The sequence below is a fragment of the Spermophilus citellus genome (genome assembly GCF_964194105.1).
Source record: "Spermophilus citellus genome assembly, chromosome: 11".
Lineage (NCBI taxonomy): Eukaryota > Metazoa > Chordata > Mammalia > Rodentia > Sciuridae > Spermophilus > Spermophilus citellus.
The window spans coordinates 115,169,190-115,196,700 of record NC_138192.1 but is presented as its reverse complement, the minus strand read 5'-3'; the positions used below and the strand labels follow the sequence as shown (position 1 = coordinate 115,196,700).

Here is a 27,511-nt window from a genome sequence, read left to right as displayed (position 1 = left end):
TCTTTTTTAAATAAGTATTCTTATTCTCTGATTATGAAATCACACACATTTGAATCGAGTGACTTTTAGGAGGTATACATCTGTCCCTCTTTGATAGCAACTCCACCTCCTCACCTACCCACCAAGGTAGGCCCCAACAACAGGCCTGTTTGTACTCTGTGAGCCTCTTTGATGATAAACACAATTGCTTGGACCAGGGGCAGACAGTCTCTCTATCAGTGTTCTACAGCTTGGTTAAAGTGGGGATATTAAGTCTGAGGCTCTGGGGACTGACTTTGTTAGAACTCTCTTTGTTAATAATAATAGCAATGCAAACTCAGTTGTGCTTAAACAAAATATTCCTTGGCTCTTTAGCTTGGAACCTGAGATGTTTCCAACATGGCTGGGTATAGTGCTCAAATGACATCTTCAGGACTGAGCGCCTCCACATCTCAGTTTGTCTTTTGGGGGTTGTTTTCATTTTCAGGCAGGCTCTTCTCCCACCCAGGAAAGTTACCCACTAGCAGCTTCCTACCTATATTATATCATTTTATCAACCTGTCATGGTTTAGATATGAGGTATCCCCCAGAAGTTCATGTGTGAGACAATGCAAGCGAGTTTAGAGGTAAAATATTTGGGTTATGAGAGCCTTAACCTTAATCTGCTGATACATCTGAAACTGTGAGCCCCAAATAAACTTTTCCCCCTCTAAAACTGTTCTTGTCAGGTCTTTTGGTCACAGTGACTAAAACACAACCCCAAGTGGAAACTCAACTATTATTAATTCCAGAAAAGTCTCTGACAAGTTGTCCATTGACTTATTTGGACTGGGAACCCATCCATGATCCAATGACAAAGCCTATGGAACTGCCATGCTCTGCCTACCCCATCCAGGTCCCATCCCTGACATCAGCTCGCCTAAAGATCGTGCGTTGACGTGAAGATCATGCCTGAAGAATGAATGATTAATTGAGGTGTTCTAGTTAATCACTAAGTCATTACATTAGAAAAAATGGTGATAACTGATTGACTAACTATTTTTTAATTGATCTGATGATTGACTATCTAGAACCAGCCTTGGAGTATTCCTCCTTGAAGAGAAAATATATAAGCAGTGACTTGCTAGCAGAATGACTAGGGTGACAGACACGGGCTTCTCTGCCTAAGGTATCATGGATCTTGTCCCTTCACTGAACTGGAGGGGGAATTTTAATCATTAGTCTTGGTTCACTACAACTTGCATTATGCTGGGAGAGACTGATCAAGGCATTTGAACCGATCACATAATGATAAAAAGCATATGTAGGTCTCCTTCCTAGTCTACATGAATATTCAAAAAAATAACATTCTATCAAATTCCTGGGGTAAGTTCTCATGCATCAGGACAAGCTGTTTATCTGCTTATCTAACACAGGACAATGGCTTAATGCAGTGAGTCTTGTCAGTCGGCTGGTGTGTTTACTTATTGTTGAAGAAAATAAAACTGTACAGGCCTGGTGTTTGTCAAAAGGCAGAATGCATGGATTGCCACTAGTCTCGTTCCCTGTCCAAATAAGCAGATAAAATCAATTTCTCATTTCTACCAAGTAAAAAACTTTCATTGGTAAATCTGATATAATTTAGAATGAAGACAGTCTTCTCTAACTCTAAAAATTCATTTCAAGCCCCAGCTCCTTCTGTCTTCACTCGGTCAATTTCCTTCTGTTGCCTTCTGGACACATCTTTCCTTTTCTCCAACAACCATGTGTGACTTACTGAACAATTACTATGAGCAGCCACTGTGCTAAATGTTTTTCATGAATTATCTTATTGAATCCACCTAGCAAGTTATCAATAAGGTATTAAAGATGATATTTGTTTTGCAGAATTACAGAGAGGCTAAGATACTTTGTCCAATGTCACATAATTAGTGATCAAGCATTATGTTGAAGCCAGACATATGATTCTAATCTTTTGGGGTGTGAGTGTGTTACTGGGGAGTAAAGCCAGTGGTACTTGATTACTGAGCTATATCTCCAGCCCTTCTTATCTTTTCTTTTGCGACAGGGTCTAAGTTGCCCAAGCTGGTCTCCATCTTGTGATCCTCCGTGCCTGGCCCAGACAGTACAATCCATGAGCCCAAGCCCTTAGCCACTTTAAATCACTGCCTCCTACAGTACTTTTGATTTAAATACGTTACACAGCAAAAGAGATTGTCTGGATGCAAATAAGGTCACTAATCAATTGGCTTTGAGTTAATCAGAAAGCAACTAGATAGGTAGGGCTAATGTTATCACACAAATTCTTGAAAGGCAAAGTGCTTTCTAAGGCTAGGGACGAAGGAGAGGTCAGAGAGATTCAAAGCTCAAGTAATCAACAACATACCATTGCTGGCTTTTGGACAGAGGGGAACACATGTAAGGGCCAGAGAGTAGCTTCTGTTTTCTGAGAAAAACCCCTGGCAACAGCCGCAAGGAACTGAATTCTGCCAGCATTCTGAGTCTTGCAGCAGATTCTTCTTCAGAGCCAGCCCTGCCTACATTTCAGTCTTGTGAGACCCTAAACCGGTCTCTGGGAACTGGTGGAGTCCACCCCAGACTTCTGACCTACTGAACTGTGAGATAAAAAAATGAGTGTTGTTTTAAGCTGCTAAAACTTTAGTAATTAATTACACGGCAACAGAAAACTAATGCAGCACAGAGTTTTGCTTTTTTTTTTTTTTTAATTAGGTTAAGCCATATTCAATTGCCAATATTAACTATTGTGACCTACAGAAATAATTAGATCATTTGGTTCAATCTAACATTATTTAAGGGGTGTTCAGGCTCATGTTATTTGGTTAATTGGTTTTTATAGACTTGACCTCTGAGGAAGACACCAAAAATTAATTGTTTAGGGTTTTGAGTGTTATTCAGTGATAGAGCACTTACCTAGCATGCCTGAGGTCCTGGGTTCCATCCCCAGCACTGCAAAAAAAAAATAAAAATAAAAATTAATTAATGTTTGTAGACTTTACTCACTCTCCTGTCCTTTAACTCTCCAAACTGTGCACACCAAAAAATATATTGACAGTCCATCAGTCCTACCACAAAAAATGTCCTCCACCTCATATCCTATTATTTCTAAGTGCTATTGCTACCAATTGTGAACATATTGGTTTGAGGTCAGAAACCATATACTAGTTTTCAGTATAATGTTTTTATATTAATTAATAAATGAGCATTCAGTTTTATAATGTTGTCCCTGTGAAATGAAAATATGTAATGATTCTGTTGTGCAGAAAGATATAGGGGATTTTCTATTAGCACACCACAAGAAAAGATGTTTTTCAGTTTAGACCAGAGATTGAGATTTTGAAACTCTTTATCTTCAAACTAAAAGAGCAGTTGAGAAGCTCCAAAAGTTCTCATGCACACAAACAGGACCCAAGGCTGATGACCGAGCTGAGAATTCAATAAGTCATCCTTTCAAAAGGGCCCACAAAATCCTCCAGAGAACAAAGAACAATGGCCGTTGTCATAAACTGTTCATTTTCCAAGCATCCAGCAACTGTATTTTCTTTACAGAACTAAAAAGGCATATATTTTTCTTTAACCTTTACCTATGTAGACCAAAAGACACAAAAGATAACTCAATTCAAGTAGGAGTGATGCTTTGATCCCTCAGAGATGGTTTTGAGGCAGAGTTGAGACCAAACAGCTCCTCCTGGTTGTCACTGAGGGTAGGACATTTATTATCAAATCAGTGAACTGATTTCTGCTGGAGCCCAACTGTAAGATGGAATAAAGAAACTAGTCGGGTACATACACCACATTTTCTTTGTCCATTCATCTGCTAACCTGAAACAGGGGAGGTTGGGGAGGAGAATAATAGAAATAGGTTGGACTGGATATGGGGTAATGGAGAGAGGGGAGGGGGAAGAGGAATAGGAAGGACAGTCGAATTAATTGGTTATGACTTTCCTAGCCTAGTATTTATATACACAACCAGGGTAACTCCACATTATGTACAGCCACATGAGTGGGAACCTGATAGAGTAAGTTATACTTTATGTATATATATTCTGCCAAAATACATTCTACTGCCATGTATAACTAAAAATAAAAATATTTATAATAAAAAAATTTAAAAATGAAAGAAGCTAGTTGCGCCCTCTAATCTTTGTTGCTTCAAGGACTGTATATCAAGGCTGATCTTTCCTGCATAACAAGAGCCTGTGGTTAATTTGTAAACTATGGAGAGTTCACTACAACCCTTCTACTTAGCAAACCCTCAGGACCAGACTTCCAAACTAATACTGTCCATTCTTTGGGCAACATTTGTTCATGGATTTCCTCCCATAAGCTTTAGAGTCAGCCAAATAATTTTACCAATAAAATTTCAATTACATACAATATTATTTAAGGAATAACACAGAAATCTTTTCATTACTAGCAAAGGTGTACTAACAATATATTTAAAAGGATCTTTCTTTTCATATGTAGATAAAATAGGTATGTTTGTCAACACCTTCATTTGAAAAAAAAATATTTCAAATGGATCTCTTCTTTCTTAACATTTTAAATGTTCTTGGGTTTTTTTATTTTCTGATATTATCAGCAGGCACATGCTGGGTAGTTTTAGACTATTTGAATAACTAATAAAAGAAAAGATTGAGCTAGGCATGGTGGTATGCCTATAATCCCAGCTACTAGAGAGGCTAAAGTAGGAGGATCCCAAGTTTGAGGCCACCCTTAGCAACTTAGTGAGACCTTGTTTCAAAATAAAAATGAAAAATGGGTTGTGGATTTAGCTCAGTGGTAGAGTGCTCTTGGATTCAATCCCCAGTACTGTGAAAAAAAAAATAGAAAAGGTTCATAACATTACTTGAGTCAGATGCTCTTAAAGAATATTAGAATTGGAAGAGAACTTGGAAGTCATCCAGTATGAGACAAACATGAGTGAGTTCCTTTCAAGTACCATCTCCGAATGATTTTATAAGCCTTTGTTTAACCAAGCCCATTTCAGTCTGAATAGCTCTTACCATTAGGAAGTTCATCCTCACATTAAAATAAAATATACCTTTCTGTAATTTTTATCTATTGTCATGAATGTCAAACTGTGCTTAGGATTGTGGCTGTTTTGTTCTTATCTTGCTAGTTATTATTTAATTATAGGTCTTTATCTAGTCACTGTGAAAATTCTAATGTTCTCATTCTGTCAAACGACATTCTGTGTTGTACATTGGTTTGTATTTCTTTAGAAGCAATTCCTACAAGTAGGATTTCACTTCCCAAATGGCATAATCTTAAACATGGTCTCAGAAGACTTCAAAGCCATTTCTGAAATTTCTCCTAAAACTCAGATTGTGGAGATGAATTATAGTTCCTTTGAAGTGTTTCTTCTTAATTCCTCCAAATATAAATGCTACAACTAAAATGTCAAAGTAAGCAACAGTAATGTTAACACAGTTAATACCGAAGGTAAATGTTAAACACATGCATACAATTCTTTGCAAAGAGCATCTGCAAATGTAAAACCAGGAATGGTTTCATTATAGACAAATCCACTTGAATAGTTGCATTAAATTGCTTTATGTGACATATCTTGGCATTTTCTAATTATTTTTTTTAATTTGCAAAAGTTCATCTCTAGAGAACATGGACAGTCGGGATTATGATTGCAGATTCAGAGGCAACACCTTTTCCTTGTTCCTGGTGATTTTCTGTAAGCACAGCCTTGGTGCTCTTTGCTCATTTTCTGATTTTGTGTCTCCTCTAGGGAAGTGAAGCAACTTACTAAATTTGTAGATTTGTAAAGAATAACTTGAAAAGCTTGCTCAATGCTGTCCTCCTTCTCCCTTACTCAATGCTCCCTCCTTCTCTCTAGGTAGGAAGCCTGTTCACTGAGGTTTACATTGATTTTCTGCTTGTTCATACAGCCGGACTGGCTGGAGCAATCACATGCATGTCCAGCAAAGATCACTCCTGCCGGGCAGATGAGCCGAAGGGTCTCCCTCGGTCTGGGCACACCTCACTGTCCTATTTCACTCTCCACTGAGTCATTTTTTTCCACCTTGGTTCCCACCAGTTATTAGTTTAGAACTCAGCCTGGAAGGAGGTGCTGTTTTATGTGTTGCACCAATACCTCTAGGGACTCCAAAAGTGGGAAATCATGGAGAGTCATAGTTTGGATATGAGGTCCTCTCCTCCCCCTGCAAAGCTCCTGGGTTAACGCAAAAGGTGAAATGATTAGATTACGAGAGCTGTAACCTGACTGGTCCATCCTAGTTTGAATGAACTAACTGGGAGGTAACTGTAGGCAGGTAGAATGAAGGCTGGAGGGTGCAGATCATTCACAAGTGCTCTGGAAATCCTCCCTACACAGACCCTTCCTCCCCCTCTCTGCATCCTGGTTGCCAAGAATGGAGCAGCGCTCCTCCTTCATGTTTTCCTGCCATAGTGGATTTTTTTTTGTTTTGTTTTTAGTACAGGTGGTTGAACTAAGGGAGCTTTACCACTGAATAACATCCCCAGCACTTTTTCTTATTTATTTATTCATTTATTTTTAAATTTTGAGACAGGGTTTTGCTAAGTTGCTGATGCTGGCCTCAAACTTGAGATTCTCCTGCCTTAGCCTCCTGAGTTGCTGGGGTTATAGGCTTGTACCACCTTGCTCTACCTGCCATAATACTCTGCATCAACTCAAACCAAAAGCAATGGAGTTTGCCCACCATTGACTGAACCTTTGAAACTGTGAGCCCAAAGTAAACTTTTCCTGATTTAAATCAATCTTGTCAGATATTTTGGTCACAACAAAGAAAAGCTGACTAACACAAAAGAGTAAGAGATTTTTTACTTAAACACAAACAAAGTCTTTTTTCTTACTAGAGGGAAAGTTTCAGTTCTTTACCTTTACTTAGAAACAAAAGTAAATTTAGGATAGAAACCATATTCCTTGCTAAGATGTATGTTCCAAAATTCAGAGTATATACAAAACATATATCTGAATGCTTAGAAAGTGTAAAATATCATTATTATATATTTGAGCATGTTTTAAACTGAACTAAAAATTACAATGGACATTAACCTTTTAAAAATCATGTAATTTTTTGAGTCCAAGGAATAAGAGATAATCTAGTTCAACACATTTGTGTTATAAAAACAGAATCTAAGTCACAAAGACTTAAACATAATCAATTAAACACAGACATATACCATTAGAGCAAGGACCAGAGTGCCAATTATATGAAAATATTAATTGACAAATATCATGAAACCCAAAGCCACAAGTGCCACTTTGCAGATTGTTCCTGTGCATCTTGGAAATATACTATTAATGTGGGTGGACCAGATACATTTTATCCAGCTTTTACAAAAAGGGTAATTAAGTTATTTAAAAGTATGTTAACTATATTCATAAGGTAAATAAAAAATAAGGTTAATAAATAAGTTAATTACTAAAGTACTTCCTACATCAGATTGCATACATTTAGTATTTGATTGTAATCATAAACCAAGATGTTACAAAATGTTGGGTGAATTTCCATCAAAAGTAATTTGCTCTTAGAAAAATATGGCAAATTACACTGAATCGCACTACTACACTTCCTTTATCACACTTCTGAGTAGCTAAAAGTTTAAAGCAAGAACCACATAACATATGTGTAATAATTGGCCTTAGGACAGTTCTTTTTTTTTCTGTTAATATTAATGATGCAACTCAATTTTTAGGCAATCTGCAGCAAGCACTTCCATCCCACCCAACATTGAGCAAGTTTGTCACACTGTCTTCATTTTTGTCTCTAACAATAAATATCATCCCATTTTCATTCTCGTTGTTTTATGCATTGTGAGTTCATGTGAACCTTACCATCTTCTTTTACATCAGCAATTCTGACAGGAAGGATTTCTTTGAATTTTGCTGCTTAGGCAAAAGTCTGATACTGAAGCTGATAGGCAAGGAAACATAAAAATGAATCATGAAAGCCAATGCATCCTTTGGGAGAATGCCAAGAAATATACAGTGTCTCAAACCTAAACAGACTGAGTCTGAAATCAGTGGTTGAGCATACCCTTCTATGTGTGTATTTTAGTCAACTTTGCATCTCAGTGACCAAAAGACTTGAAAACAACAGTGTATTGTGCCGCTATAATCATTGATGCAGCCGTATCCCTATAGTGCGCTCTTTTAAGGTCCTCAGGGAATAGTCCGAGAAGTGCGATAGCTGGGTCAAATGGTGGATCCATTCCCAGCTTTCCCAGGAGTCTCCATAAGACTGTGGAACCAACCTAGATGCCCCTCAATAGATGAATGGATAAAAAAATGTGGCATCTATACACAATGGAGTATTATGCAGCACTAAGAAATAACAAAATCATAGAATTTGCAGGGAAATGGATGGCATTAGAGCAGATTATGCTAAGTGAAGCTAGCCAAGCCCTAAAAAACAAATGCCAAATGTCTGCTTTGATATAAAGAGAGCAACCAAGAACAGAACAGGAAGGAAGAGCATGAGGAAAAGACTACAGTAAACAAAGACAAATGGGGGGAGAGAAACGGAGAGAGAAGGGAAAGCATATGAAAATGGTAGGAGACCTTCAATGATACATAAAATTATAAGAGGTCATGAGGGGCAAGGGGGAGGGAAAAAAGGGAGAGAATTGAACAACAGCAGGGGAGGTAGAGAGGGAAGATGGGAGGGGAGGGGAGGGGAGGGAGGATAGTAGGGGATAGGAAAGGTAGCAGAATACAACAGTCACTAATATGGCATTATGTAAAAATGTGAATATGTAACAGATGTGATTCTGCAATCTGTATTTGGGGTGAAAATGGGAGTTCAAAACACAATTTGAGTCAAATGTATGAAAGATGATATATCATGAGCTATGTAATGCTTTAAATAATCAATAAAAAAATTTGAAAAAAAATAAAGTTGACTTTTGCAGATAAAAAAAAAAAAGAAAAGAACAGTGTAGAGGAGGAAAAGTTAATTTTGGCTCATGGTTTCAGAGGTTCAGTCCATGGTTGGCCAACACCAAAGCTCTGGGTCTAAGGTGAGGCAGAACATCATGGTGGAAGGGTGTGGCAGAAGGAAGCAGCTCAGGACATGACAGCCAGGAAGCAGAGAGCATTACACTCACCAGCAACAAAATATAAACCCCAGGGGCATGCCCCCAGTGACCTACTTCCTTGGTCACATCCTACATTCCTAAAGATATCACCCAGTCAATCGATATCAGTCAATTAATACAGTGATTTGATTACAGCTCTCATAAGCTAATTATTTCACCTCTGAACGTTCTTGCATTGTCTCACACATGAGATTCTGGGGGAATAGCACACATCTAAAGGCTGGGAACTGGCTCACCTCAGGAATTGTCATCTCTGGCTCATCAAAACTTCATCATCTAACCTCTCAAGAGATACCTACTGGATATCTATAATGTACTTAACTCAGTACTCCACACTTAAAAGAAGAATTAAAAAAAGAAGAAGAATAGTTGGAGAGACACAACCAAACACTTAAAACAGCCAGACTAGAATTGTAACATAAAATATCTCAAACCCACCTAACACATTAACCCATGCTCTGCTTTCCCCCATTAAAACATATTGAAGGTGCCCATAATATGCCCTAAGCATGCACACCAATGCTCTTCTGCTCCTGGAGGTTGAGTCATATGTTTACTAGCAATCAGTTACTGGGTACCAAAATGTTTATACCAGTTGTACTTATTTTTATAATCATATAATTTAGATCAGAGGTTTTTTTTTGGATTTTTTTTAATTTTATTTTTTTTATTGGTTGTCCACAACATTACAAAGCTCTTGACATATCATATTTCATACATTAGATTGAAGTGGGTTATGAACCCCCAATTTTACCCCAAATGCAGATTGCGAAATCACATCGGTTACACATCACATTTTTACATACTGCCATATTAGTAATTGTTGTATTCTGCTACCTTTCCTATCCCCTACTATCCCCCCTCCCCTCCCCTCCCATCTTCTCTCTCTACCCCATCTACTGTAATTCATTTCTCTCCTTGTTTATTTTCCCATTCCCCTCACAACCTCTTATATGTGATTTTGTATAGCAATGAGGGTCTCCCTTCATTTCCATGCAATTTCCCTTTTCTCTCCCTTTCCCTCCCACCTCATGTCTCTGTTTATGTTAATCTTTTCTTCCTGCTCTTCCTCCCTGCTCTGTTCATAGTTGCTCTCATTATATCAAAGAAGACATTTGGTATTTGTTTTTTAGGGATTGGCTAGCTTCACTAAGCATAATCTGCTCTAGTGCCATCCATTTCCCTGCAAATTCTATGATTTTGTCATTTTTTATTGCTGCATAGTACTCCATTGTGTATAGATGCCACATTTTTTTTATCCATTCATCTATTGAAGGGCATCTGGGTTGGTTCCACAGTCTAGCTATTGTGAATTGTGCTGCTATGAACATCGATGTGGCAGTATCCCTGTAGCATGCTCTTTTAAGGTCTTCAGGGAATAGTCCGAGAAGGGCAATAGCAGGGTCAAATGGTGGTTCCATTCCCAGCTTTCCCAGGAATCTTCAAACTGCTTTCCAAATTGGCCGCACCAATTTGCAGTCCCACCAACAATGTACAAGTGTACCCTTTTCTCCACATCCTCGCCAGCACTTGTTGTTGTTTGACTTCATAGTGGCTGCCAATCTTACTGGAGTGAGATGGTATCTTAGGGTGGTTTTGATTTGCATTTCTCTGACTGCTAGAGATGGTGAGCATTTTTTCATGTACTTGTTGATTGATTGTATATCCTCCTCTGAGAAGTGTCTGTTCAGGTCCTTGGCCCATTTGTTGATTGGGTTATTTGTTATCTTATTGTCTAATTTTTTGAGTTCTTTGTATACTCTGGATATTAGGGCTCTATCTGAAGTGTGAGGAGTAAAAATTTGTTCCCAGGATGTAGGCTCCCTATTTACCTCTCTTATTGTTTCTCTTGCTGAGAAAAAACTTTTTAGTTTAAGTAAGTCCCATTTGTTGATTCTTGTTATTAACTCTTGTGCTATGGGTGTCCCATTAAGGAATTTGGAGCCCGACCCAACGATATGTAGATCGGAGCCAACTTTTTCTTCTATCAGACGCAGAGTCTCTGATTTGATATCAAGCTCCTTGATCCATTTTGAGTTAACTTTTGTGCATGGTGAGAGGAGAGGATTTAGTTTCATTTTGTTGCATATGGATTTCCAGTTTTCCCAACACCATTTGTTGAAGATGCTATCCTTCCTCCATTGCATGCTTTTAGCCCCTTTATCAAATATAAGATAGTTGTAACTTTGTGGATTAGTCTCTGTGTCCTCTATTCTATACCATTGGTCCACCCGCCTGTTTTGGTACCAGTACCATGCTGTTTTTGTCACTATTGCTCTGTAATATAGTTTGAAATCTGGTATCGCTATACCGCCTGATTCACACTTCCTGTTTAGAATTGCTTTTGCTACTCTGGGTCTTTTATTTTTCCATATGAATTTCATGATTGCATTATCTATTTCTACAAGAAATGCCGTTGGGATTTTGATTGGCATTGCATTAAACCTATAGAGAACTTTTGGTAATATCGCCATTTTGATGATGTTAGTTCTGCCTATCCAAGAACAGGGTATATTTTTCCATCTTCTAAGATCTTCTTCTACTTCTCTCTTTAGGGTTCTGTAGTTTTCATTGCATAAATCTTTCACCTCTTTTGTTAGGTTGATTCCCAAGTATTTTATTTTTTTTTTTTTGAGGATATTATGAATGGAGTGTTTTTCCCCATTTCCGTTTCAGAAGTTTTGTCGCTGATGTACAGAAATGCCTTTGATTTATGCGTGTTGATTTTATATCCTGCCACTTTGCTGAATTCATTTATTAACTCTAGCAGCTTCTTTGTAGACCCTTTTGTGTCTGTTAAGTATATTATCATGTCATCCGCAAATAGCGATAATTTAATTTCTTCTTTTCCTATTTTTATGCCTTTAATTTCTTTCGTCTGTCTAATTGCTCTGGCCAGTGTTTCGAGAACTATATTGAATAGAAGTGGTGATAGCGGGCATCCCTGTCTTGTTCCGGATTTTAGAGGGAATGCCTTTAACTTTTGTCCATTCAGAATGATGCTAGCCTGAGGCTTAGCATAGATAGCTTTTACAATGTCAAGGTAAGTTCCTGTTATCCCTAGTTTTTCTAATGTTTTGAACATAAAGGGATGCTGTACTTTGTCGAATGCTTTCTCTGCTTCTATCGAGATGATCATATGGTTCTTATTTTTAAGTCTATTGATGTGGTGAATAACATTTATTGATTTCCGTATATTGAACCATCCTTGCATCCCAGGGATGAATCCTACTTGATCATGGTGCACAATTTTTTTGATGTGACTTTGTATCCGATTCGCCAGAATTTTATTGAGGATTTTTGCATCTAGGTTCATTAGAGATATTGGTCTGTAGTTTTCTTTCTTTGAGGTGTCTTTGTCTGGTTTCAGAATCAGGGTGATGTTGGCCTCATAGAATGAATTTGGAAGAGCTCCCTCTTTTTCTATTTCCTGAAATAACTTGAAAAGTATTGGTATTAATTCTTCTTTAACGTTTTGTAAAACTCCGCTGTATACCCATCCGGTCCTGGGCTTTTCTTGGTTGGTAGTCTTTTGATGGCTTCTTCAATTCCATCCATTGATATTGGTCTGTTCAAATTGTGTGTATCCTCCTGACTCAGTCTGGGCAAATCATTTGACTTAAGAAATTTATTGATGTCTTCACTATCTTCTATTTTATTGGAATATAGGTTTTCAAAATAATTTCTAATTGTCTTCTGTATTTCTGTAGCATCTGTTGTAATATTGCCTTTTTCATCCCGTATGTTAGTAATTTGAGTTCTCTCTCTTCTTCTCTTCGTTAGAATGGCTAAAGGTCTGTTGATCTTATTTATTTTTTCAAAGAACCAACTTTTAGTTTTGTTAATTTTTTCAATAGTTTCTTTTGTTTCAATTTCATTGATTTCCGCTCTGATTTTAATTATTTCTTGCCTTCTGCAACATTTGCTGTTGTTTTGCTCTTCCTTTTCTAGGGCTTTGAGATGAAGTGTGAGCTCATTTATTTGTTGGTTTTTTCTTTTTTTGAGGAATGACCACCAGGCGATGAATTTTCCTCTTAAAACTGCTTTCATTGTGTCCCATAGATTCCGATATGTTGTGTCTGTATTTTCATTTATCTCTAAGAATTTTTTGATTTCCTCCTTTATGTCTTCTGTAACCCATTGATCATTCAGTAACATATTGTTCATTTTCCATGTGATGTAGGATTTTTCCTTCCTTCTTTTATCATTGATTTCCAGTTTCATTCCATTATGATCAGATAAAATGCAAGGTATTATCTCCACCCCTTTATATTTACTGAGGGTTGCCCTATGGCATAATATATGGTCTATTTTTGTGAAGGATCCATGTGCTGCTGAGAAAAAAGTATATCCATTTGATGATGGTTGATATATTCTATATATGTCAGTTAAGTCTAGGTTATTGATTGTGACATTGAGTTCTATAGTTTCTTTATTCAACTTTTGTTTGGAGGATCTGTCCAATGGTGAGAGAGGTGTGTTGAAGTCACCCATGATTATTGTGTTGTGGTCTATTTGATTCTTGAACTTGAGGAGAGTTTTTTTTTTATGAATGTCGCAGCACCATTATTTGGTGCATAAATATTGATAATTGTTATGTCTTGTTGGTGAATGGTTCCTTTTAACAGTATATAATGTCCTTCTTTATCCCTTTTGATTAACTTAGTCTTGAAGTCGATTTTATTCGATATGAGGATGGCCACCCCTGCTTGCTTATGAGGACCGTGTGCATGGTATATTTTTTCCCATCCTTTCACCTTCAGCCTGTGTATGTCTTTTCCAATCAGATGTGTCTCTTGGAGGCAGCATATTGTTGGATTTGTTTTTTTAATCCATGATACCAGCCTATGTCGCTTTATTGGAGAGTTTAAGCCATTAACATTCAGAGTTACTATTTTTTTTTTTAAAGAGAGAGTGAGAGAGGAGAGAGAGAGAGAGAATTTTTTTAATATTTATTTTTTAGTTATTGGCGGACACAACATCTTTGTTGGTATGTGGTGCTGAGGATCGAACCCGGGCCACACGCATACCAGGCGAGCGCGCTACCGCTTGAGCCACATCCCCAGCCCCCAGAGTTACTATTGATATATGGTTTGTACTTCCATCCACGTTTGATTATTTATCCTTTTTTAAAAAAAATTTAGTTTGTTTCTCCATGATTATCTTTCCCCTTGCCCTCTGTCTTTACTGAGGCACTTCCTACTGATGGTTTTGGTTATTGTTTTTCATTTCTTCCTCTTGTAGTGTTTTGCTCAAAATGCTTTGCAATGCTGGTTTTCTGGCTGCAAATTCTTTTAACTTTTGTTTATCATGAAAGATTTTTATTTCGTTGTCATACCTGAAGCTTAATTTTGCTGGATACAGAATTCTTGGTTGGCATCCATTGTCTTTCAGTGTTTGAAATACATTGTTCCATGACCTTCTTGCTTTCAGTGTCTATGATGAAAAATCCGTCGTTAACCTTATTGGTTTACTCCTGAATGTAATCTGTCTCCTTTCTCTTGTAGCTTTTAATATTTTCTCTTTGTTCTGTATATTGGATATCTTCATAACAATGTGTCTTGGCGTTAGTCTACTGTGATTTTGTGTTGTGTGCTCGGTGTCCTGTATGCATCTTCAATTTGTATATCTGTTTGCTTTTTTATTTCTGGAAAGTTTTCTGTAAGTATTTCATTCAGCAGGTTACTCATTCCCTTGGTTTGAATCTCTGTACCTTCCTCTATCCCGATGACTCTTAAGTTTGGTTTTTTTATGTTATGCCATAACTCTTGGATGTTTTTCTCGTGATTTTTTACCAGCCTTTCGGAGTTGGCTAGACTCTTTTCAAGATGATATATTTTGTCTTCTATATCTGACGTTCTGGCTTCTACTTGCTCCACTCTGTTAGTGATACTCTCAATTGAGTTTTTAATTTGGTTTATCGTTTCCTTCATTTCTAGAATTATTGTTTGATTATTTTTTATAATCTCTATCTTCTGATAAAGATGCTTAACTTCTTCTTTTATCTGTTTATGTAATTCATTCTCAATGTGTTCTTTCGCTGCTTGAATTTGCTGTCTTGTATCCTCTTTAAGGTTCCATTCCATCTGTCTAAGGTGTTCCTTGAGTTCTTTATATGACCATTTTTCTGATGACTCTAGGTCCTCCTGAATGTTTAGGCTGTCCTGCATTGTTTGTACTCCTTTTCTTTCTTGCTTTTTGAAGCTGCTCATGTTACTTCTTGTTCTGTTTGACTGCTGAGTTACTGTTTACTCCTATAAATTTATTAGATGCTTGGGAGGAAAGGTATTAGAAGGGAAGGGAAGAAGTCACTAAAGAGAATGAGAGTAAGCAGGTAGAATTCAAGGAAGGGGGGATAAGATAATTGAAAAGAAATGAAAAGACAAAAGAAGAAAAAAATAGGAAATAAAAAAAGAAAAAAAAATTTAAAAAATAGTAAAAAAATTAAAATTAAAATTAGAAGAAAAAAAATTAAAAACAATTGTAAAAAAATTAAAAAAACAACAAGAAAGAAAAATAAAAATGAAAGAAAAACCCAAATCAAAAAAAAAAGAGAAAAGAAAAAAAGAAAAAAAAAACTAATAAATGCAGTCTTAGAGTTTGATTAACTTCTCTTCCAGTAGGTGGCGCTGTGCCCACCAGACCAAGTTTCTCCTGTCAATATGCGGGAACCAATCACTGTGCAGCAGCTCCTCCCAGACTGGGCGAGTCTCCAATCCTGAGTGCCTAGGGCCTCCTCTTGTGTCTAGTCACTTCCCCACTTTTCCTCTAGCCAGGCCCCTCTCACGGGTGCCGCTCACCACAATACTGGCTACACGCCAGGTCTGCTGCTCCCGGGAGCCCTGTTTTCATGAACGACTGGGCACACTCTCCCAGCTTGCCATTCCCTCAGACCCTAAGTTTGTAGAGCTTGGGGCTGAGAATCCTCAGCGAATTTTACTTGCCCTTCGGTAGCCACACCCCCAGTAGCTGGTGCAAGAGACCTCAGCTGTCAGCAGTGGTGGGAGCGGTAGTTCCGCGCAGTGGGTCCCGCGCCACCTCTGATTCCCTCCGTCTGGCTATCGAGCTCACGGGAGAGCTGGGAGGGGCCCTTAAGGTTTCCCCGATGTGTGGAGAGGGAAGGCTAGGGAATTATACAACTGTAGCCGCAGGTTTCAATGAAGTTATCTCCTCTGCTGCAGTCTGATGACTTCAGTTCTGTGCCATGGTGGTATCTTTTGCAAATGGCGACAGTTCGTTTCCCTTTGCCGGGCGACCAATGCAACGGGTGGGTCCTTACTTTCTCTCCCAAGCCCTGTTTCAAACCTGTGGCCACTACCTATAAAGGCTCGGTAGGCATTTACCTCCGTAGGATGAGAAGGGCTGACCAGTTGTTTCAGCCGGATGGATTAGTGCTGAGTCACAGCTGTTTGTCTGCGGGAAGCAGGCAAACGGGAGCTTGAATTCAGCCGATCCGGGCTCAGTGTGTGTTCTGAGAGGCTCAGACTGTTCGCCCCAGATCCACGTCAGCTCAGCATTGCCTAGTGATCCTGAGCAAACAGATTTAGGTTGTTTACGACTCCCTATGTCTGCACAGCTGAAGAGGTCAGAGACTTGATCTCTCTGTGCCCGCCGCCATGTTGGAATCCCTCTGAGGCTAGCTTTGAACTCTAGATCAGAGTTTTTTGAGCCTTTGATATAAAATTGTGAAAGGATTATTTTCATGAAAAACAATTTCAATTTCTTTGGAAAGATTCAATGAAACTAAGACATTTAAAATATTGCTGTTGAATAAAGTCTTGGCAAGACAACTATTAAAGATTGGGTAAAATATTAGAAGAATCTAGGAGGATATTCACCTTGATGTTCTGCCTTATGGGTCAGCAAACTTTTCTTAAATGGATATACAGCAGATATTTTCAGTTTTGTGGGTAATATATCAATATGGTCTTCTCAACTGTGCCACTGAAGCAGGAAAGCAGCCATAAGCAAGGCATTAAAAATGATCATGGCTGTATTTTTAAAAACTTCATTGATGAATACTGAAATTGAATATCATATAATATTCTCATCATAGGATAATATTTTTAAATTTTTCTTTAATGATTTAAAATCTTAAAACCATTCTTAGCTCATAGGCTGCATAAAAGCAAAAGATAGACTAGATCTGGCTTCTAGATTTGCCAGCCAATTAAGTTAGGTGTCTTTAAGAATATACAGAGAAATGGGGCTAATTACCATATTGAAAAGCAACTGCATGTTCTGTTAGCATTCATTTAATTTTATTTAATGAAACATATTAGTTTTCTTGTAATGTCCATTAAAAATACCACTTGGTGGCTTAAACAATGGAAATTTATTTTCCCACAATTCTAGAGACTGGAAGTTCAAGACCAGATGGAGATGGAAGAGGAGAAGGAGGAGGAGGAGGAGGAGGAGGAGGAATATACCTCTACCACCCTCCCCAACATTGAGTTTGGGGGTTTTCTGTAAAACTCCTGAATCCTACTTGAGCAATATTGGAGAGGGTGAAGTCAGCCCTGGACTGGGTAGACTAGGGGAAGGGCATGCATTTTTTGGCCTTTATTATTACTTTTCCATCTGCTTTCCTTATTCTAAAAGTTTATCAATATCTTATCTGCCTACATTCTTTATTCTTGTGGGTTTAGATAGTTTTCATCACCTGAACTATCATAGCCATGTGGTTTCAGGAGGGTATAGAGGAAATGTATGTGTTCGGTCTACGATCTTTTAGGTGTATGCATTTTAATTACTGTCAAAATGTCAACATTGTGAAAAGATCTCATCAATTTACATTTCAAAATTTTGTATAACTTCTTCCATCTGGCGCACTTGCCAATATTGTATAAGTCAAACTTCTTCCCTACTAAGTTGTACTTTCTGTAAGTTTAGGACTTAACTCTTGACGCTCTTCATCTCTTATTTACAGTGCTTGGCACAGCAACATCTGTAGGAAAGAGCATGTACCAAAAAACTCAGCCATCCCAGCCCTTCTGCTAGAAGTTCGCCTTTGGCCATATCATGCCATAACTCCAGAGATCTGTTAGTCAGAATTCATTGCTAACGCTCTTCTTGTCATAAATACTCTAAGCGCTTGGATTGATTTGCTAAGCCTGCCATAACAATGTAACTGGGTGCCTTTAACAACAGAAATGCATTGTCCTACAGTTCTAAAGGCTAGAAATCCAAATTCAAGATGTCTGAGAGTCCTGAGACAGAACCGGTGCCTTGCTTCTCCTCTAGTGTCTGCTGGTTAGCTGGCAATCTTTGGTGTTCCTTGGCTTGTAGATGCATCATCCTGATCTCTGCCTTCATCCTTACACAGCCTCCTCCCTTTATAAATGTCTGTCTTAAAATTTCACCCTTTTCTAAGGACAGGAGTCATACTGAGTCAGGGCTTACCCTAATGAACTTGTTTCAACCTAATGACTTCTTTAAAGGCCTTGTCTCCAAATCAGGTCAAATTGTGAGGTGTTGAGGGTTGGGGCTTCAACATTTGAATGTGAGAGAAGAACTCTTCAACCCAAAACAGCACTCTTAGCAGATGCTCAAAGCTGCTGAATGGATGACCTAGATTTATAAATAAAATATCAGGGAATTTTAGCATAGAAGCTAAAATTCTGCATGCACATGCGAAGAGTCAAGAAAAAAGAGAAAACTCTGGGGCAAAATTGCAAACTTCAGGGCAAAGCTAGTAAGTAAACCACATGCCTTCCCCAGGAGGGTATCTTGAACACTGGGCATCGAAGGAAGGGAGTGACAGGCAACTGTAAAAGTTGGGCTGCTGTAACAAAGGTGCCCAGACGCTCAGTGAAGAAAGGTGTTTTTCCATCTTATGCAACAGTCCCAACATGATAGTCCAGGTCAATGGTCAAGTTCCACATTTTACGGTGTTTCAGGTCTCAAGCTTTTCCAAGACACTTTCGTCATCTGCATGGTTAACAGCTGGGTGTGTTCATGTCTGCATTTTAGCTGGTGGGAATAAACAAAAGGAACTGGAGGAGGCACAGGGAAGAATTAGGTCTCCAATTGTCAAGAATACAAGCAACATAAATGTTGACAATGATGTGGGGGAAAGGTACACTCACACATTGCTGGTGGGACTGCAAATTGACACAGCCATTAGGGAAAGCAGTATGGAGATTCCTCAGAACACTTGGAATGGAACCACCATTTGACCCATCTATCCCACTCCTTGGTTTATATACCCAAAGGACTTTAAATCAGCATACTACAGTGATTCAGCCACGTCAATGTTTATAGCAGCTCAATCATAACAGCTAAACTATGAAACCAACCTAGGTGTCCTTCAACAGATGAATGGATAAAGAAAATTTGGTATATATAAACAATGGAATACTATTCAGCCTTAAAGAAGAATGAAATGATGCATTTGTTGGTAAATGGATGGAGCTGGAGAATATAATGCTAAGCGAAATAAGCCAGTCCGAATGTTCTTTCTGACATGCAGATGCAATTCACAATAATGGGGAGGGGCTAGGGAAGAACAGTTGTTTTGGATTAGGCAAAGGGGAGTGAAGGGAAGGTAGGGGGAATGGGGGTAGAAAGGATAATAGAATAAATTGGACATTATTACCCTATGTGCATATATAACTACATGACCAGTGTGATCCTACATCATGTACAACCAGCAGAATGAGAAGTTTTACTCCATTTATGTATGATGTGTCAAAGTGTATGCTACTGTCATGTATAATTAATTAGAACAATTTTTTTAAAGATTAGATTTTTAAAAAAAGAAAAAAAAGAATTAGTTCTCCATCCATTTTTGAAACAATATGTCCCACAGTCCACTAATAAGAACTGTTTCTATGGCCTTACTTAACTCCAGTGGAGGCTGCAGAATGATCTAGTGGTTTACAATGGGACTAACCATAGAAGGAGAGAATGATTTGGGCAGAAAACTAGGTGTTTTCACTGTACTCCTTAAATAACCTCAGTGGAAGTGGGGGGGGTCTTCCTCGTAGGAATGAAGTCAGTGCCCTCCATCAGAATTCATACCACTGCTGGGGGGGGAAAGAATTCGCACAAAAATTTTAAAGAGCTATAATAACCTACTAGTGTACATGGAGAAAAGTGTAAGTATAATCAAAATGAGAAGAAAAATGACAGTCACCATCAGCAGCAACTTCACACAGAACATAATTTATATCACCTTATTTACATACTAATTGTATTAAATGATAATATATCCTGTAATTATCCACCAATTAGGTTAATAGCCATTTAATTCACCACCTCAGGAAGCCAGGGTGCTAGCATAATTTTCTGTGCTCTTTTCCCCTGTGGACTTTTTTTTTTTTTTGCTTATTTTCTTTTATTTATAGTTCTATTTCAAATTTTACTTTTAGTTTTAGATGTACAGTGTTATTAGGCAGAGTGTTATTGTGCATGCCCTATCTAAGTTTCCACTGTTTTTAACATCTCACATTAGAATGCTACAATTGTCACAATTACTGAATTGGTAGTATATTACCCAATGAATTTTAACTAATGAGTCAATACTTTATATTTGTTCATTGTTATGGCTTGGATGTGAGGTGTCCTCCAAAAGCTCATGGGTGAGACAATGCAAGAAGGTTCAAAGGAGAAATGATTGAGTTATAAGAGTCTTAACCCAATCAGTGAATTAATCCCAGGACAAGGATTAACAGGTGGTAATAAAGTGGTGGGGTGGTCTGGAGGAGGTGGGTCACTAGGGGTATGTATTTGGAGTATATATTTGTATCTAGCCACTAGAGTCTTTCTCTGTTTCCCAATCACCATGGGAGTGCTTCCCTCTGTCACACTCTTCCACCATGATGTTCTGCTTCACCTTGAGCCCTGGGGAATGGAACCATTTGTCACAACACATGACTAAACCAGTCAGGGTCACTCCAAGTGAATTTTGGCAGACTAAATAAGACACAGACACAGAAAGTAACTTTTCTTTGAATTCCGTGACTGCTCCTCAGCTGCAGCACCCATAATGGGGGCAAGGCAGACAAGAAAGAGGAGCACACCTTGAACCTGGGTTTTATTGGGGAGAAGCCATTCAAATGTGGCAAGGGGTAGGGTTACAACAAACAAGTGGGTGTAATCCAACCCCATCGGGTGACACCCACTCCTGGAACTTCACCTCTTTATCCAAGCAGAGGTAAAGTCCAAATTGTATTGCAGTGTACAATACCTATTCAGTACTTCTTTACTCAGGACTTAAAGATGTGTACATAGCTCCTGTCCAGAGTGGCTCCTGATAACCATCCTTCTTTGGACTAAGACCTTTGAAATTGTGAGCCCTAAAATAAACCTATCCTCCTCTACAATTGTGCTGGTCAGGTCCTTTAGTCACAGCAGCAAAAACACTGATTAAAATATTCATTTTTACCTCATGTTTATTTTCTTATTAGAATCCTATTAAGCCTTCCACATTCATAGAACAATCATATTCTTTAGGCTCTTACTCATTGTTGCTTCTCAGATGAGACTTGTTTTTGATAACATTGACCATCTTGAGGAGTAATATATTTTGAGTATATTTTGAACTTTTTTTGTGATTAAGCCAAAGTAAAATGTTTGGAGGAATAAGACCATAAAATAAAAATAATTTTTTTAAGAGTAAAGCAATATGGTGCCATTTCATTGATGATGTAATGGATCATCATTTTGGATATGACTATTCATTACTTATGTTCACATTGGTCTCTTGAATTGAGGTAGTGTTTCTCAGGTTTTGCAACTTCAAATTCACCATGGGATTTCATTTAAACTTTCTTTCAATTTCAGTCTTTGACATTTAGTTTTCATGTGAAACAATCATATTGTGTTGATAAGGATGTTGGTGAACCAGAATGCCATATATTCTTAGGGGGGTACAAAATGGTATAACAAAGTTAGAAAAAAGATGTTGTCTTAAAATGCTCAAAATTCTCCCACCATATGATTTGGTCTTCTCAGTCCTAGATGCTGACATACGAAAAAAAGAATGTGTCTGTCCAAAGAATGATCTATTGATACAAGAAACAGAGATGAATCTCAAAATAGTAATACTGAGTGAAAGAGCCAGATACAAATGAGTATACGAAATTCTAGAAAATGCAAATCAATCCATAGTGAAAGAAAGAGGATTAGGGACTGTCTGGGGATAAAAAAGAAGCACAAGAAAACGTTTGGGGTAATGGACATGTCTACGATCTTAATTGTGGTGATCAATTCCTAAGTGTATTCATATATCAAAACCTATCAAATTGTATGCCTTAAGTATGTGCATCTTTTGATATGCACTTATATCTGAAAAAGGTTGTTATAATATCAGGGAGCATTTTAGAAAAAACAACACAGCCATTTAAAAAAAAATTTTCTAATGCTCTAATCATGTTGCCTCTGAATGCATTACCCTGATTTGAGAACACCCAGAATAACAATCTGCTGAAATATTTGAGTTGGTTTATAAGTTGTAACTTTAGGCAATTTTAATTTGTCCACAAATAAAAACTGAATTTGAAAAAGAACAGACAACGTAAGAAAATTTTCCTTATTAGAAGATATATATATATCTTCTAATTAATCTTTAGTGTGCCTAAGTGAAAACTTCAGTTCATCAGAGATAAAAAAATTCAGAACATAGTTGATATTCTAATTATAGCTCCATACTATATTTACTTTCTATTAATTTCCTAAACTGAAATTTTCTTTCTTTTCTTTTTTGGTACCAGGGATTGAACTCAGGGGCACTCAACACTGAGCCACATCCCCATCCCTAGTTTGTATTTTGTTTAGTCTCACTTACTTAGTACCTCACTTTTGCTGAGGCTGGCTTTGAACTTGCGATCTTCTTGCCTCTGCCTCCAGAGCTGCTGGGATTGTAGGCATATACCATTGTCCCCAGCCTGAAATGGGTTTATAACTTGGGTCCATAGACATTCGTTTTATTTTGCTTCAAAATTACTGGATACAGAAAATGGAATGATTAATTTAATGTGTAAGTTGGTAAAGATTAGGCATCTTCCAGACTGTTATATAAACTGACCAAAATATGAATACTCTGTAATAGACAATAAACTATCAAATACTTTCAAATGACTGTAGAGAAATTACTGTTCCCACATAAATAACAAAGACATTACTTTTAAATTCCAATGCAACACCAAAATAAATGGGTTCTCTAGTTTTCAAAGGATGAATAATGTAGTTGAAATATCTCCAGAACACTCCGAGGAGTTTCAAAGTACTGCAAAAGTGATATTTGTGTTCTTGAATACCATATTGTGTTATAAGATTAAAGATATGACAGATGTTTGCTTTTCATGGAGAGTCTCTAAAAGGAATAAAATGGTGTTTGTCTATTGAATCTGCCCAAGAAGTATTTATATTTACATAAGGAATTCTCTACACTAAATATTGGCAATTCCTGGGAATTTGCAGCTTGCTGAAGTACAGTAGTTCTGAGTAAGGCTTCCCTGACTTTACAAGCCCTCAGCTAAATTATTTCACTATCTCAAGTGAACTCAGAAGTAAACTTGCCTTTTTGTACATGCAAAAAGATACATAGAAATATTTGGTTTTTACATACATGGCATTGGTAGATTTATGAGGCACTCTTAAAGATAAACTCTGTTTCTGATATAGTTGGGCTGCTGATCCCAACTTCTTTGCATGAACCAAATTACTTGGTAGATAAATCAAATCATTTCAAGGGAGTTAAGAAGTTAAGACAAACACCATATGCTTAAAAATAAAATACTGGTTTCTTTTCTGTAATTTTATGATCACTGGGTCATAGCATTTTACTCTGGGAAAGATGCAGTGTTGGAAAGGCACACTCAGCAGAGAGCAAAGAATCAGACCATCCAAGACTTGGGGAATGTATGGGGAAACCACTGCATAATACTAGTTGCTAAGTTTGGAAAAAAAATTCATGGATCTTAAATCTATTGTGCTAACATTGAAGACTTAAAACCATAGCTTCTGTAACCTGCTTATGTCATGATCTGTTAGACTCTGCATCTTCAGGATTTTAGCAATAAACAAAATTCAGTGATTTCCATGGGAAGACTTTGGGGAATGCACTGTTCCAGAGGCCTCTGCCCAAAGAGAGGAGGGATGCTGAGGTTCCCAAAGACCAGACAGGTAGGGAGTTTTGTCACTCCCATGGCTGCCATCAATGAGAGAGATTAACAACCAAAGAATAAGATTTTTATCCAGTAGGATAAAGATATTTTTAATCACTCCTCCATCTCCACCAAGAACTAACTTTCACCCACTTGGGGCAATATTGCCCCTACTGAGAATGCATGTTCTAGAGAGAGCAGCTGCCATCAGAACTGTCTGCTGAAACCCAGAGCAGGAAGGGAGTAGGAAAGAAGTTTTCTGGCCTCTTGTCTACCTGCCTTCCAGCAAGACAGAAGCCAGCTGAATAGTCCAAAGGATCAGGCCCTTGGCTCAAGATCTGGATGAAGATAAAAGGTGACTACCAGAGAGTTTTCCTACACTTCTTATAACTTTTGTACGGCAAAATTACTTTGGGGAAAATCGGGTGTGTCTTGGTCAAGAACATGAATTTTGTGTCAAGGACCTTGATTTGAATTCCAGCTCTGTCCCTCTCTTACTGGATAAGCTGAAGGATCATCTTTAAACTCAGTTTCAAAGAGTAAAATGAAGCTATTAATATCCATTTCTGGAAGTTACTATGAGGATAAAGTAAAATACCATATGCAAAGCATTTACTATGGTGCCTGGCCGGACTGTCACTACATGTGCATGGAGGATTTATCATCTGCCCTCTTTCCTTTCCTCACTCATTGGCATCTGCCAAGCACTTACCCAGGTGCACTATGCCCAGTGCTGGGCATACAAGGGAAACAAGAGAAATTCTGCCTCCATCACACTTGCAGTCTAGTGGAGAGTCCCTGACACACACATCTTCCACTTTTTTTTTTTTTTTTTTTTTGATACTGGGGATTGAACCACCCAGGGGAACTCTACTGTTGAGCTACATCCCAGCCTTTTAAAAATTTTTTTGCTTTGAGATGCAAATTGCCCAAGCTGGCTTCAAACTTGTGATCCTCCTGCCTCAGCCTCCCCATTAGCTGAGAACTATCTTCTACATAATGAGATGGCTCAGTTATAGAACATGTGCTTAGCATTGCAAGGCCCTGACATCAATTCCAGCACCAAAAACATAAATTAAAAAGGAGTCAGGCTGTCTGAATAAAATTGGTCCACAAAAGAACAGTCCTGATACAACAGGTAGAAACTGACAAGGTTATCAGTTAACAGGGTTATGTGTCTTTTAAATGAATTGAATCTCCTGTTTCAGAAGCCATCCCCAAAACCCGTCAGCCAATTGCTTTGCCCATACAAGGCCGGTGACTCGGCAAACTTCATTCTTGCAATTTTTCTAAGCCTCGTGTCTTTATCTGTAAGGATGAGAAGATGATAATACTTAGGTGCAAAAGCTGTTGATGGGGCTGGAGATGTAGTTCAACAGTAGAGTACTTGCTCAGCATGTACATGGCCACAGGTTTGATTCCCAGCTCTGCAGATAAGGAATTGGTATTGATTGAATTTAAAAAATTGCATCTAAAGTACTTAGTGTACTCCATCTGGTTCAGATCAGTGCTTCATAAAATCTAGCTATCTAATTATTTCTCTTCCAGACCTGTAATTGTTGTGATTCTGCACTTTGTGATTTTTGTGTTTGTAAACTGTGCCTTTGTTTTCCATGTTTCAGATAGTAATGACTGTCAATGTCCATTCCACCTCAGTAAAACTTTCATAGCTAATGAAAGAATATGCCAAATTTATCTAGACAACGATTCAGTATACAATTTAGGGTTAATTATATATCTATGCTTTCATTTTTATAATTAAAGTCAACATTCCTTAATTTATTATAATTAATTAGAAAAAGGAATTATTAACCACCTATATTACAAGTTAATTTTTAGTATAAAAGTTTATTTAAAACATCATGTTTAGTTTTAAGCATTCACTTCAACTTGCATGACTGGCTATATGTGGATGTTTAACATATGTGAATGTAAAAAGCATAGAAAATAATTAAAATATTGAAAAATGCAGCCTTTCAAGACAAAGTACCACAAAAATAGTGCAAAACTGGAAAAATGAGCAATAAAACACAAAAAAATAAAATTCCCCAAGAAAGCGCCACCTATCTTGGGGAGTAGAAATGTCCTATAACACAATCTTGGTGGTGTGTTCCAGCTACACAGTAGTTTATTTCTATTTTACTGGATGAATTAGATTCCTTCACAAAGCCTTTTGGGAGTTACATCACTCTAATGAGAAAAAAGTACTCCTGTTAAGAAGCAAAAGATGCAGATTAAGGATTTTAAAAGTGCTGATTAAAAAAAAATAAAGTCACTTAAAATATGAACAAAATGCTTGCTAAGTGAAAACCAGGTAGCTTTCATGGCACAGTTTAAAGCACTTCTCAGGTATTTTCTGCCTGGTTGCAGGCGCCCTGTCAGTTCTGGACAAACTGCTCAGACATTCTACCCATGTGGGCCACCCATGGGGCACTTTCTTTTCTTTCTCACACCTGTGCTTAATGAGTAGCATTTTTGCAAACTTGGCCCGTTTCAAGGGAAGAAGGGAAGAATTTCATGCCAAAATAATTAAATCAAGATAAGAAATAAACACTACTCCATCTAACTTACCTAGAAAAAAACTATGAAATATATAAGTTCCAGAGATCACCTACTTAATGGCCTGCCCCTTGCAGTTCAGGGATTAAGAGCAGAGCAAATGCCAAAGGTTTTCAGGAAAAATGGTCCATTGTCATCTAATTGTAACCCTTGGGGTCAAGAAGTATTTCTTATCAGCGAAAAAGTTTTTCTCCCAATAGGGAAGGGATTTAATAGGAAAAATATTGTCCTAATTGTGCTTATCAGTCTTAAAGAAAAGCTGATATTTTTTTTGGCTTGGAAAAAAATTACCTTTTAAAATTCATCCCTGAATGTATTTTAATTTCAATTCTTCTAAGTTGGTGGATCTCATAAATTATTTTGTTGCTTAACCAAATGTCTCCGTTGCCAATCTTCCACTTGAATGAAGCCAGTTCAACTCAGATTTCCATAACTGCTCATGCTTCTTATTAAACCCTTTCCAATAACAAATCATTCAAATAATACTCCTTCCACCTCACCCACACACAAATATATGTGTCCCTTCTTGTTACAGAAGTTGTTTGTAGTGCTGGGGAAAATTCTATCAACTGAGGCAATTCCAAGAAGAAACAAGACACAGTCCTCAATGACAATCTGTTCTGTCTCTGCCAAGATGAACCATCACTCAAAGACTAGGTTTTATAAGGCACCACTGGTGCATAAGAAAATCTCCTGTAGTCAAGGCAAACTTTCTCTTAGAAAAATGAGAAATAAAGGCACCTTGGGTATGTTGTTATCGCTCAGGAGCA

At 37.7% G+C, this 27,511-nt stretch overlaps 1 long non-coding RNA gene across 1 annotated transcript in view; it reads right to left on the bottom strand.

Annotated features, from left to right (window-relative positions):
* Positions 1–27,511, bottom strand: part of LOC308631092 — a 122,546-nt gene that overhangs the window by 92,533 nt on the left and 2,502 nt on the right. The window contains exon 2 of the long non-coding RNA XR_014018108.1: positions 2,890–2,925. This is a non-coding gene — a long non-coding RNA (uncharacterized lncRNA). The remainder of the gene's footprint in view (positions 1–2,889; positions 2,926–27,511) is intronic.